The sequence below is a fragment of the Heloderma suspectum genome, chromosome 3 (assembly GCF_057233095.1).
Source record: "Heloderma suspectum isolate Gila_16-S chromosome 3, 16-S_ref, whole genome shotgun sequence".
Lineage (NCBI taxonomy): Eukaryota > Metazoa > Chordata > Lepidosauria > Squamata > Helodermatidae > Heloderma > Heloderma suspectum.
The window spans coordinates 42,108,699-42,120,000 of NC_139460.1; positions in this window are offsets into that span (position 1 = coordinate 42,108,699).

Below are 11,302 nucleotides of genomic sequence, written 5' to 3' on the forward strand. Positions count from 1 at the left end.
ATGGTTAACTAGGGTTTTTCCTAGCAAATTACTGAAGAAACTGTGGTTTGTTTTCTAAGTCCCAAGGTTGTTTCCCTCCACTTTCACCTGCTCCCTCCCTGTATCCCAAATGCCTTTGGGGTGCTGTAGTACTGGCATGTAGACAGACTGGGGTTTTTTTAACCGCTGTTGCCTGCCGCCTCTATAGCCTGGCAAAACAACCCATGAACAACTCACAGCCTGAGTTTGCATGTAATGACGACCATGGTTTAAACAACCAAGAGTTCACAACTCAACAACAATCCATTGGTTCTCCTTTTTGATTGTTCATGGTTCACAACCCATGGTTTGTTAGTGCAGCTGGATTCACACATCACAACAACCCAGAATTCAATAAACCATATCTTAGCATTATGTGCAAACCAGATCTAAAAGATGTGATACAAAAGGAAAAAGGGATGAGGGGGGTAGAAGAAGAAAAAGAAACTTAGACACCAATTTTAATGCTTGTCCATGGGGGAGAAATGCCTTGCACATAGAAAAACAGTATGCCATGAAAAGGCAAGGCTGAACTGTTCTCCTTGACATGCTGTATGGAGTTTCCCTCTCTTCCAAGGGCCTTGTTGCAAAATTGGTACTGCTGCTATGGCAAATTTAGCAACAATGGGCAGAGGGGCACATGCAGCCCATTGGCTGCATGTTGTCTACCCCTGCTATACACATTTACTTGGGAATAATTCCCATTGAACTCAGTGGAGCTTGCTTCAGAGTTAAACGTGTATAGGATTTCACAGTTACAGATGGAACAAGCCTAAAGCCTTTTGCGAGATTTTCTTTTCGTTGTTCCTTTTAAATATCTGCATTCCTTTCAATATTTGGCAGATAAAAGTGGTACACTGTGATTTACATTCTGCAAGAAGATTTAATAAAGGTGATTTCACACATGATGCTAAAAGCATCTTTGAGTATCAAGTCACACACTATTTCTGTAAATGCTTAAACAGCTGTCTGTAACAAACAATACAAGTGGAGACTTGTGCATGTCCATTTTTAATCTAGCAGTCCAAACTTTTTTGCTAACTCTTTCCTTTTTGGCCCTTTTCTTAATTTATTCCTGATTCTTTAATTATTTACTTTTTCACAGTTGAAAGTGGTTGCCCAAACAGTCTTGTTTAGTTACGTTTTAGTTGTTTTAAAGAAAGAAGTTTTTAAAAAGTGCTGTAGAACTCCATATGAAGTACTTGTCCGTTCCCACATTCCTTACTTCTAATTTCTTGAAGCTTAGATAATGGGAACCTAGAAAAAGTGCTGTCCCATTGACAGGAGTAGGGCTAAAGCACTTGACATAACTGTGCTTATTTCGCTGTGACTGCTGGTCCATACAGGCAAGATGGCTTCTTATTTTCTCCACATGATCTGCATAGAGGAGGGGTGGGCTATCTCTGGTTGATTCGCTGTAGATCAGCAAGTGTTTCTGACCCCCAATTGTCTACCAATGGCAACAGTAAAACGTCCCCTCTCCCAACAAACAAAAAAATTAGTTTGCTGAAAAAAGGTTTGGCATAACACTAATACGTAGAAAAGACACACATTGGGAAAATTAACGTTTGCCGAAAATGGAGAGGAGGTGGCAGTAGGGAAATGGCAGAAAGGATTGGAGGCCTGTATGCCAAGAGGAAGCGAAGATGCTGGTGAAATGAGGGAGCAATGGGGGAAAATTGATAGATTTGGAAGAGAAGGAAAAAGGAATAAAGCATGAAATAGCTATTATTACCTAGAAACCTCATTTCCGGACTGGGTTGCCAAAAGTTGTAAAAATGCTGTGGACACAGAGCACCCTTAGTTGTCTGTGTCTTAGTTCCAGAGTACAAAAAATATGGGACATTTGCCCCTGGCCACCTGATCACCCTTGAGAACTATGTTATCCAAGTCAGAAGGTAGCACCTGATGGCAGTCCAAGGATAATTAGCTATCAGGATGAGGATGGGGAGATCAAACAGAGAATAAGAGTGCAATCCTATGCATACTTAGACAGAAAAAGGTCCTACAACTCCCATGCTGGCTGAGGAATGCTGGGAGTTGTAGGACCTTTTTCTGTCTAAACATGCATAGAATTATGCCCTAAACCATTATTAGGGAACCTGAAGCCACAGCAATTTGGTTAAACATAGATATAGATGGAGAGGCTTGCCAGTGGTGCTTCTGCATGTTCCCAAATAGACTAAAGATTTTAGTGTTTCTTGAGACTGTTGGGTAACCATTTCCCTAAACCAGAGGCGAACAACAAGAGGTCCACAGCCCACATGCAGCCCACAGAGCCCCCGATGTGGCCCCTGCCACCACCTTGAAATTCAGGGGAACCCCAAAATAATTTTTTTGCAACCAAAATGGTATCTGGAACGGCTACAGAGCACCAAATGGGTCAAAATTAGCCGGCAAACAAGCTAATTTTGCTCCTTTTGGTGCTCTCTAGCAGCTCTGGATGCCATTTTGTTTGTGTGTGTTTTTCCATTTTGGGGGGTGGGGGCTGTAGGGAAGAGGGGTCTGGCGAGTGAAAATGGCCTCCAGAACTCCCAAAATTGCCCACCCTTGCCCAAAACTTTGAGCTAATTTCTTAACCACCACAATGATACCGTGGAGCTCAAGAAAAGCATCTCATACAGTGGGACATAAGCCTCCACCAGGCACTGAGTGAAGCCTCAAGGAGCGGGCAGCTTTGTGCCATGTAAGGAAGCTGACCTTCAGTTCAATGGGCACTTTACCAGGAGGGTAAGCCTTCTTTTTCTGGGAGTGCAGGGCAAATGGATCTCTCTTGGACAATGAGATGGTTTGGAATGAAAGAGTAAAGGACTCCTCCCCTGGTAAATGTGGCCTTGGTCCCTGGGTAGGAAAGCACGCTTGAAAAATGGAGTAATGAGAAATGATATGGTAAGCCTAATTGGACCCCGCATTCACCCTCAGAGCTGAGACGTTGGTAAATGTCCAAGCAAGGCAGGCAGAGGGTGGGAGTGAAAAAAGGCTGCACAACTTTCAGTGCAATTACAGTGTTTTGCACAAAAAATACAAAGGCTTGATTGCTCAGGGGCTGGTCTAAATAAAGGGGACAAAGGCTTGGTTCGGACCCCTGAATGGAAGGTACAGGGATGGTCCCTGCCTTGTGATTTACTTCTGACTAGTTATTCAAGGTTGCCTACCCCAGTACTTAGAACAAAAGGAGTAGTTAAAGACAGTTAAAGTAGGGTTGCCTGAGTTTTGACCTCGCTGACATGGTAGAGAGACACCTGTGCTTCAGGATTGGGTTATTTTTCCCACCAAGGCATTTAATTGGCCAATTCAAAGGTACCCTCATGGGTAATCATAAGGTGGGTGATGGCAAGATAACTGGGCAGGCATTCACAGGAGTTCCCCAGTCAGAGACTGTTCCTTTAATTTAATCAAAGCACAGACATGTATTCAAGGTGGCGTTTCACTGTGCCAGCATTCCAGAGGTCATTTATCAATCGTGCTATACTAAGGGCCAAACTACATGTTACATTAAATGCATAGCATGTAGCTGCAGATTTTAAAAAGCTTTTTTAGAGTAAGTGTGCATGGCCCTGTTTTGGACTGGAACCACTGTGCACCTGGAGGGGAGGATTACCCCCCCCCTTTTCCCTCAAATCTTATCCAACCCCCGTGGGGGGTGGGTGTTAAAAAGAAGAAAATGCCTCTGTTGATGCTAATAGATACTTTCCTCCCCTCTTTTCAAGCTCGTGTTGCGGGGGAGGGGGAGGTTTAGTCTTACCCTCCTTGCACATGGTGGTCCCAATTCAAATCAGGACTGTGCACAGAGTAAAATGAAAGCTTATTCTCAGCTACACCCTACACAATTAATGTAATGTGTAGTTTGACCCTAACCTTGTCTTCCGAAACGAAATGGATTCCAGAGCCAAGGTGTCAGAGCAATGTCCAATAAATCCAAGGGCACAAAATACACATGAACAGAGAGCCAGCACGTCTGCAGCTCCTCTGTAACAGTATCCAAGTTATTTAGTTTTTGCACTATGGTCAACTAATCATGCAGGTCCTTTTTCTGGTATTAATGCCACAAGGAAGTAGATGTGGGTGGCTGGACAGTTTGCTAAAAAATGTCTCTTTTGTAGTATGATTCAAATCACAGTCTGGATTTTGGGCATATCTTTGTAGGAAACAAGATACAATAGATTCTAACTAGATCACCAGGTCTAGGTCCTGACAAATACCATAGTGTTCATCAGATGTATTCATGATCTCTGCTTTTGTATGTTGCAAGCAGTGCAATTTTCCCTAGAAGACTAATCCATATCCTAAACCATCTCACTGACAACCCTTAGCAGCAGTGGCTGTGAAGGTATAGCAGGGTATTGAAGGCAAAATTATGCATGACTATTGGTGCATTTGTTTATTTTTGTCAGGAGTCATAAGAGATCAATTTAGACCCCTCTCCAGACTTAGAAATCTTCTATCACACCCAACACTTTGTGACTCAAAAATTATCCCTGATTTAGGAATATTAAACAAATGGGCACAATCCATTGGTTCAAGCACCATCAAAATAAATGGAAACTGTACAAGACCACAGCAGTGCCTTTGTGCAGCTCCCATTCATTTTAATGGGTCTTGCACAGGATAACTTTTTGGTGGGGTTGTGTCCAATGAAACTGCGTAAGATATTCAAACACTGGTTTCCTTCATACTACATTGCTGAATAAATGCTAGCCAAAATAGTAAGGCTGCTTCCAGACAAGGCTTTTATCACACCATCATCGTGCCTAATTCATGGAATTTTACAGGGGCAAAAGGAGAAGGGGACGGCAGAGGATGAGATGGCTAGATAGCATCACGGATGCAATGAATATGAACGTGAGCACGCTCCGGGAGAGAGCGCAGGACAGGAAGGCCTGGCGTGCTATGGTCCATGGGGTCACGAAGAGTCGGACACGACTGAACGACTGAACAACAACAAAGATGATACTGTCCTCAGGCTCCTTCACATGGAGCTTTTATCCTGCGATTGAGATTGCTCCGTCACAGAAGTTTGTGGGCTCTTTACATGACGCCGTGAGCCTGCCGTGAGCCTCCTGGACTAAATAAGTGCTCCTGCACTAAACTAAGGAACCCTTTGTTCCATTTTTAAATAGATCGCATATATGAGCTATCAAATTACCCCGTCAGTTTCCTCCCTGAAAAGAGTTAAAGCTGCAAGAAGAGGAGCGAGATCAATGAAAGATAATGGACAACTCAGATAAGGGGAGAAGGAGGGGGGAAGGGGAGGGGGGAAAGGAAGCGCATGTAAAGGCAGTCAGTTGTGATCCTGCATTTAAAACGGAAGCAGAAAGCCCCGTTTTAAATGCAGGATTTTAGGCTGGTGTAGAGATGCCCTTCCAGTCATAACCGTCCTGTGTTTTCCTACCACATCTTCTATCTCTTTCCTTACCTAAAAAAGTATGTTAAGAAAGAAAAAAAACACCAATTGCTGCACAATGCCTTCTTGATTGTTAGCACTAGAAGCCCTCTGTCTGGAAGCACCCCAAAACAGGGCACTGTCTTCTGAGAATGAACAGTAGTAGATTTAAGTCAATTGTGCTCTGGTGTGTTGGTAAATTCTAATGTGACTTGCTGTTGAGGTCTTGAAAACGCATCTTGTGTATCCTAACAGAAAGTTCTTGCACAGATCTGGTAAATGTCACCTTAGTTGGTTTTATCCAGCAACTCAGCTCTTGTAGGCTTCCCTTATCTTATTTGCCAATAACATTGCTTAGCTTTTTCCTATTCTTGTTCCTTGATGTGAAGCTGAACAAAACCAAAGCAAACTACCAATTGTTAGATAAGATTAAAAAGCAAAAGGGATATCGTCTCTAACTGTGGTAGTTTATGAAACAAAGAAGAATCTACAAAGCCACTTTCAGATAACTCCAAAAAAGCCCCAACAGTCAAATTTGGCCTGATATCAGCTCAACGAAAGGCTGGCAAAGAGTGATTCCATTCAGTCAGTAATTACACAGCAAACCCATGGCAGTGTGTGTTGACTGGGTGGCAGGCAGATTGCTGCTGATCCAGAGTACATCATTGACTTAGAACATTTAGATAGAAATTTGCATATCCCACTTGCTAAACACAACGCATGTCTATAGTCACGTTGTGTTGTTTGAAATAATTTAGCCTTTAATAAGCATAATCTGGATTGGCATTTGAGTAACCAGTTCATATTGATCAAAATTAGCCTCGGGCAGCTCTGTGTTTAGCCAAATTGATCTAATTTAAGCAGATTTTGTAATGTCTGAAGTAAAGCATAAAAAGGCTTTTTATATAAAAATGGCTTTGTAATGAATTTGGAATGGGCCACTTCACATCAGACGACCACCAGATCTACTACTGTGAACAAGAGGACCACAGAAGAAATGGAGTAGCCTTCATAATTAATAATAAGGTGGCTAAAGCAGTGCTTGAATACAATCCAAAAAACGATAGAATGATCTCAATTTGAATTCAGGGTAAGCCATTTAACATCATAGTGATCCAAATATACACCCCAACCACAGATGCTGAAGAGGCAGTAGATCAGTTCTATGAGGATCTGTGGCACGTACTGGACAATATGCCAAAAAGAGATGTTATTTTCATTACAGAAGACTGGAATGCTAAAGTGGGTAGTCAAATGACACCTGGAATTACAGGCAAGCATGGTCTGGGAGAACAAAATGAAGCGGGACATAAGCTGATAGAATTTTGCCAAGACAACTCACTGTGCATAACAAACACTCTCTTCCAACAACCTAAGAGATGACTTTATACATGGACTTCACCAGACGGTCGACACCGAAATCAGATTGACTGCATCCTTTGTAGCCAAAGGTGGCAGTAAAAACAAGACCTGGAGCTGACTGTAGTTCAGATCACGAACTCCTTATTGCACAATTTAGAATCAGACTAAAGAGAATAGGGAAGACCCACAGATCAGTTAGATATGAGCTCACGAATATTCCTCATGAATATGCAGTGGAGGTGAAGATTTAGATTTAAGGGACTAGATTTAGTAGATAGGGTCCCGGAAGAACTATGGACAGAAGTTCGCAACATTGTTCAGGAGGCGGCAACAAAAAACATCCCAAAGAAAAAGAAAACCAAGAAGGCAAGATGGCTTTCTGCTGAGACACTGGAAATAGCCCAAGAAAGAAGGAAAGCAAAAGGCAACAGTGATAGGGGGAGATATGCCCAATTAAAAGCAAAATTCCAGAGGTTAGCCAGAAGAAATAAGGAATTATTTTTAAACAAGCAATGTGCGGAAGTGGAAGAAGATAATAGAATAGGAAGGCAAGAGACCTCTTCCAGAAAATTAGAAACATCGGAGGTAAATTAAATTCCAGGCAAAAATGGGTATGATCAAAAACAAAGATGGCAAGGACCTAACAGAAGCAGAAGAGATCAAGAAAAGGTGGCAAGAATATACAGATCTGTATAGGAAGGATAATAATATCAGGGATAGATTTGACGGTGTGGTCAGTGAGTTAGAGCCAGACATCCTGAAGAGTGAGGTTGAATGGGCCTTAAGCATTGCTAATTTCAAGGCAGCAGGAGATGACGGTATCCCAGTTGAATTGTTTAAAATCTGGCAAGATGATGCTGTCAAGGTGATGCATGCCATATGCCAGCAAATTTGGAAAACACAAGAATGGCCACCAGACTGGAAAAAATCAACTTATATCCCCATACCAAAAAAGGGAAGCACTAAAGAATGTTCAGACTATCGAACAGTGACACTTATTTCACATGCCAGTAAGGTAATGCTCAAGATCTTGTAAGGTAGACTCCAGCAATTCATGGAACGAGAATTGCCAGATGTACAAGCTGGGTTTAGAAAAGGCAGAGGAACTAGAGACCAAATTGCCAATATCCGCTGCATAATGGAGAAAGCCAGGGAGTTTCAGAAAAACATCTATTTCTGTTTTATTGACTATTCTAAAGCCTTTGACTGTGTGGATCATAACAAATTGCGTCAAGTTCTTGGTGGTATGGGGATACCAAGTCATCTTTTCTGCCTCCTGAGGAATCTGTATAACGACCAAGTAGCAACGGTAAGAACAGACCATGGAACAACGGACTGGTTTAAGATTGGGAAAGGAGTACAGCAGGGTTGTATACTTTCACCCTACCTATTCAACCTGTATGCAGAACACATCATGCAACATGCTGGGCTTGATGAATCCAAGGCTGGAGTTAAAATCGCTGGAAGAAACAACAATCTCAGATATGCAGATGATACCACTTTGATGGCTGAAAGTGAGGAGAAGCTGAGGAACCTTCTGACGAAGGTGAAAGAAGAAAGTGCAAAAGCTGGGTTGCAGTTAAACCTCAAAAAAACCAAGATTATAGCAACCAGCTTGATTGATAACTGGCAAATAGAAGGAGAAAACGTGGAGGCAGTGACACACTTTGTATTTCTAGGCGCAAAGATTACTGCAGACGCTGACTGCAGCCAGGAAATCAGAAGACATTTACTTCTTGGGAGGACAGCAATGACAAATCTTGATAAAATAGTTAAGAGCAGAGACATCACACTGACAACAAAGGTCTGCATAGTTAAGCAATGGTATTCCCCGTAGTAACCTATGGCTGCGAGAGCTGGACCATAAGGAAGGCTGAGCGAAGGAAGATAGATGCTTTTGAACTGTGGTATTGGAGGAAAATTCTGAGAGTGTCTTGGACTGCAAGAAGATCAAACCAGTCCATACTCCAGGAAATAACGCCAGACTGTTCACTTGAGGGAATGATCTTAAAGGCAAAACTGAAGTACTTTGGCCACATAATGGGAAGACAGGACACCCTGGAGAAGATGCTGATACTAGGGAAAGTGGAAGGCAAAAGGAAGAGGGGCCGACCAAAGGCAAGATGGATGGATGATATTCTGGAGGTGACAGACTCGACCTTGGGGGAGCTGGGGGTGGCGACAGCTGACAGGAAGCTCTGGCGTGGGCTGGTCCATGAAGTCACGAAGAGTTGGAAGCGACTGAACGAATAAACAACAAAAACAAAAAAATGAATTTCTAGCCTCTTGCCAACTTCATCCATACTTCAGTTATTTCATGCAAAATGGGAGAAGCTATTTCAGGATCTGTTGGTGATTAAAAGTTGGGGAAAAGCTCTTTATACTCATGGAGGCCTATACAGGTAAGGCTGAAAAGTCCACAGTGCAGCTACAATTGCCAGCAACCTCAGAGCCCATGTGGTACTGGGGTATTACAGGCCATTCTGTAAAGCAAGTGAACTCACCTCTATTTCAGCTAGTATTGACTTGCTGCATGGTGTGGTGTTGTTGAGATAGGATGAATCTCATTGCCTGGTCCATTATTAGGATCGTATCCTCTGTCCTCATGAGGTGCCAGGAGGGTGACAAGAGTATAAAGTTGCACCTCTAGTCACCCCATACTTCCTTTTTCCCGTCCCTGACCTGACCCCTTTTAGTACCAGATTCAAGTCACTGGAAGAGAAACATTGCACAATCTAGTACTTTTTTTCTATATAGGGGGAAATTGCATCACAGTAGTGGCAGTGGTGTTGCATGTTATCTTGACCAGAGGGTGAAATGATCTAGATTATGGACTTAGAGTATCTGATCTTTGGGTTTATTTCATCCTTTAAAAAATTAAACTCTTTGCTTTTCCTGTGGGTGCTCATGTTTATGATTTTGGCATATTTTAATCTGAATTATAGAACAGAGTCTAATGACACTAGAATTTCTTTCATCCCTTTTGATTCAAACCAATCCATGTGTGGTTTGTTATTGTTTGCAGTTCCTCGTTCATTCTGAACAATTCCTTTCTTTATTTTGATTCAGTGTGGTTTTCTTTTCTTTCTTAATGTGCAGTTTGAAAAATGACACCTTTACTATTTCTAGTTACAGTAGGGTTTTTTTTTTAATTTGCAGAGTTATATATGTTATATCCCCTTCATGGATCACTGCCTTGTTGTGGCGAAGGGGCTTGCATAACTCAGTGAAGCCATAAGCTATGCCATGCAGGGCCACCCAAGATGGACAGGTCATGGCGGAGAGTTCTGACGAAATGTGGTCCACTGGAGAAGAAATGGCAACCCACTCCAGTATTCTTGCCAAGAAAACCCCACGGAACGTATCACAAGGCTAAAAGATATGTCGCCAGAAGATGAGCCCCTCAGGTCGGAAGGTGTCCAATATACTACTGGGGAAGAGCAGAGAGAATTTCCAAGTAGCGCCAGAAAGAGTGAAGCAGCTGGGCCAAAGCCGAAAGGACACTCAGCTGTGGATGTGTCTGGTGGTGAAAAGAAAGTCTGATGCTGTAAAGAACAATATTGTTTAGGAACCTGGAATGTCAGATCAATGAATCAAGGTAAGCTGGAGGTGGTCAAACATGAGATGGCAAGACTGAACATCGACATCTTGGGAATCAGCGAACTAAAATGGACAAGCATGGGCAAATTTACTTCAGGTGACCATCATATCTACTACTGTGGGCAAGAATCCCTTAGAAAAAATAGAGTAGCACTCACAGTCAACAAAAGGGTGGGAAAAGCAGTAATGGGATACAATCTCAAAAACGACGGAATGATCTCAGTACAAATCCAAGGCAAACCATTCAACATCACAGTAATTCAAGTCTATTAGAAATAGAGGTTTCTCAGGAGACAGGTAAGGTGGTCTGGTACTCCCATCTCTTTAAGAATTTGCCTGAGTTTGTTGTGATCCACACAGTCAAAGGCTTTAGTGTAGTCAATGAAGCAGAAATAGACGTTTTTCTGGAATTCTCTTGCTTTCTCCATGATCCAACGAATGTTGGTGATTTGATCTCTAGTTCCTCTGCCTCTTCAAAACCCAGCGTGTACTTCCAGTAGTTCTTGGTTCACATGCTGCTGAAGCCTAGCATGTAGGATTTGGAGCATAACCTTGCTGGTATGTGAAATGAGTGCAATTGTACGGTAGTTTGAACACTCTTTGGCATTGCCCTTCTTTGGAATTGGAATGTAAACTGACTTTTTCCAGTCTTGTGGCCACTGTTGAGTGTTCCAAATTTGTTGGCATATTGAGTGCAGCACTTTCACAGCATCATCTTTTAGGATTTTAAATAGCTCAGCTGGAATACTGTCATCTCCGCCAGCTTTGTTGTTACTAATGCTTCCTAAGGCCCACTTGACTTCACTCTCTAGGATGTCCGGCTCAAGTTCAGTGACCACACTATCATGGCTATCAAGGACATTAAGATGTTTCCTGTATAGTTCTTCTATGTATTCTTTCCACCTCTTCTTAATGTCATCTGCTTCTGTTAGGTCCCTG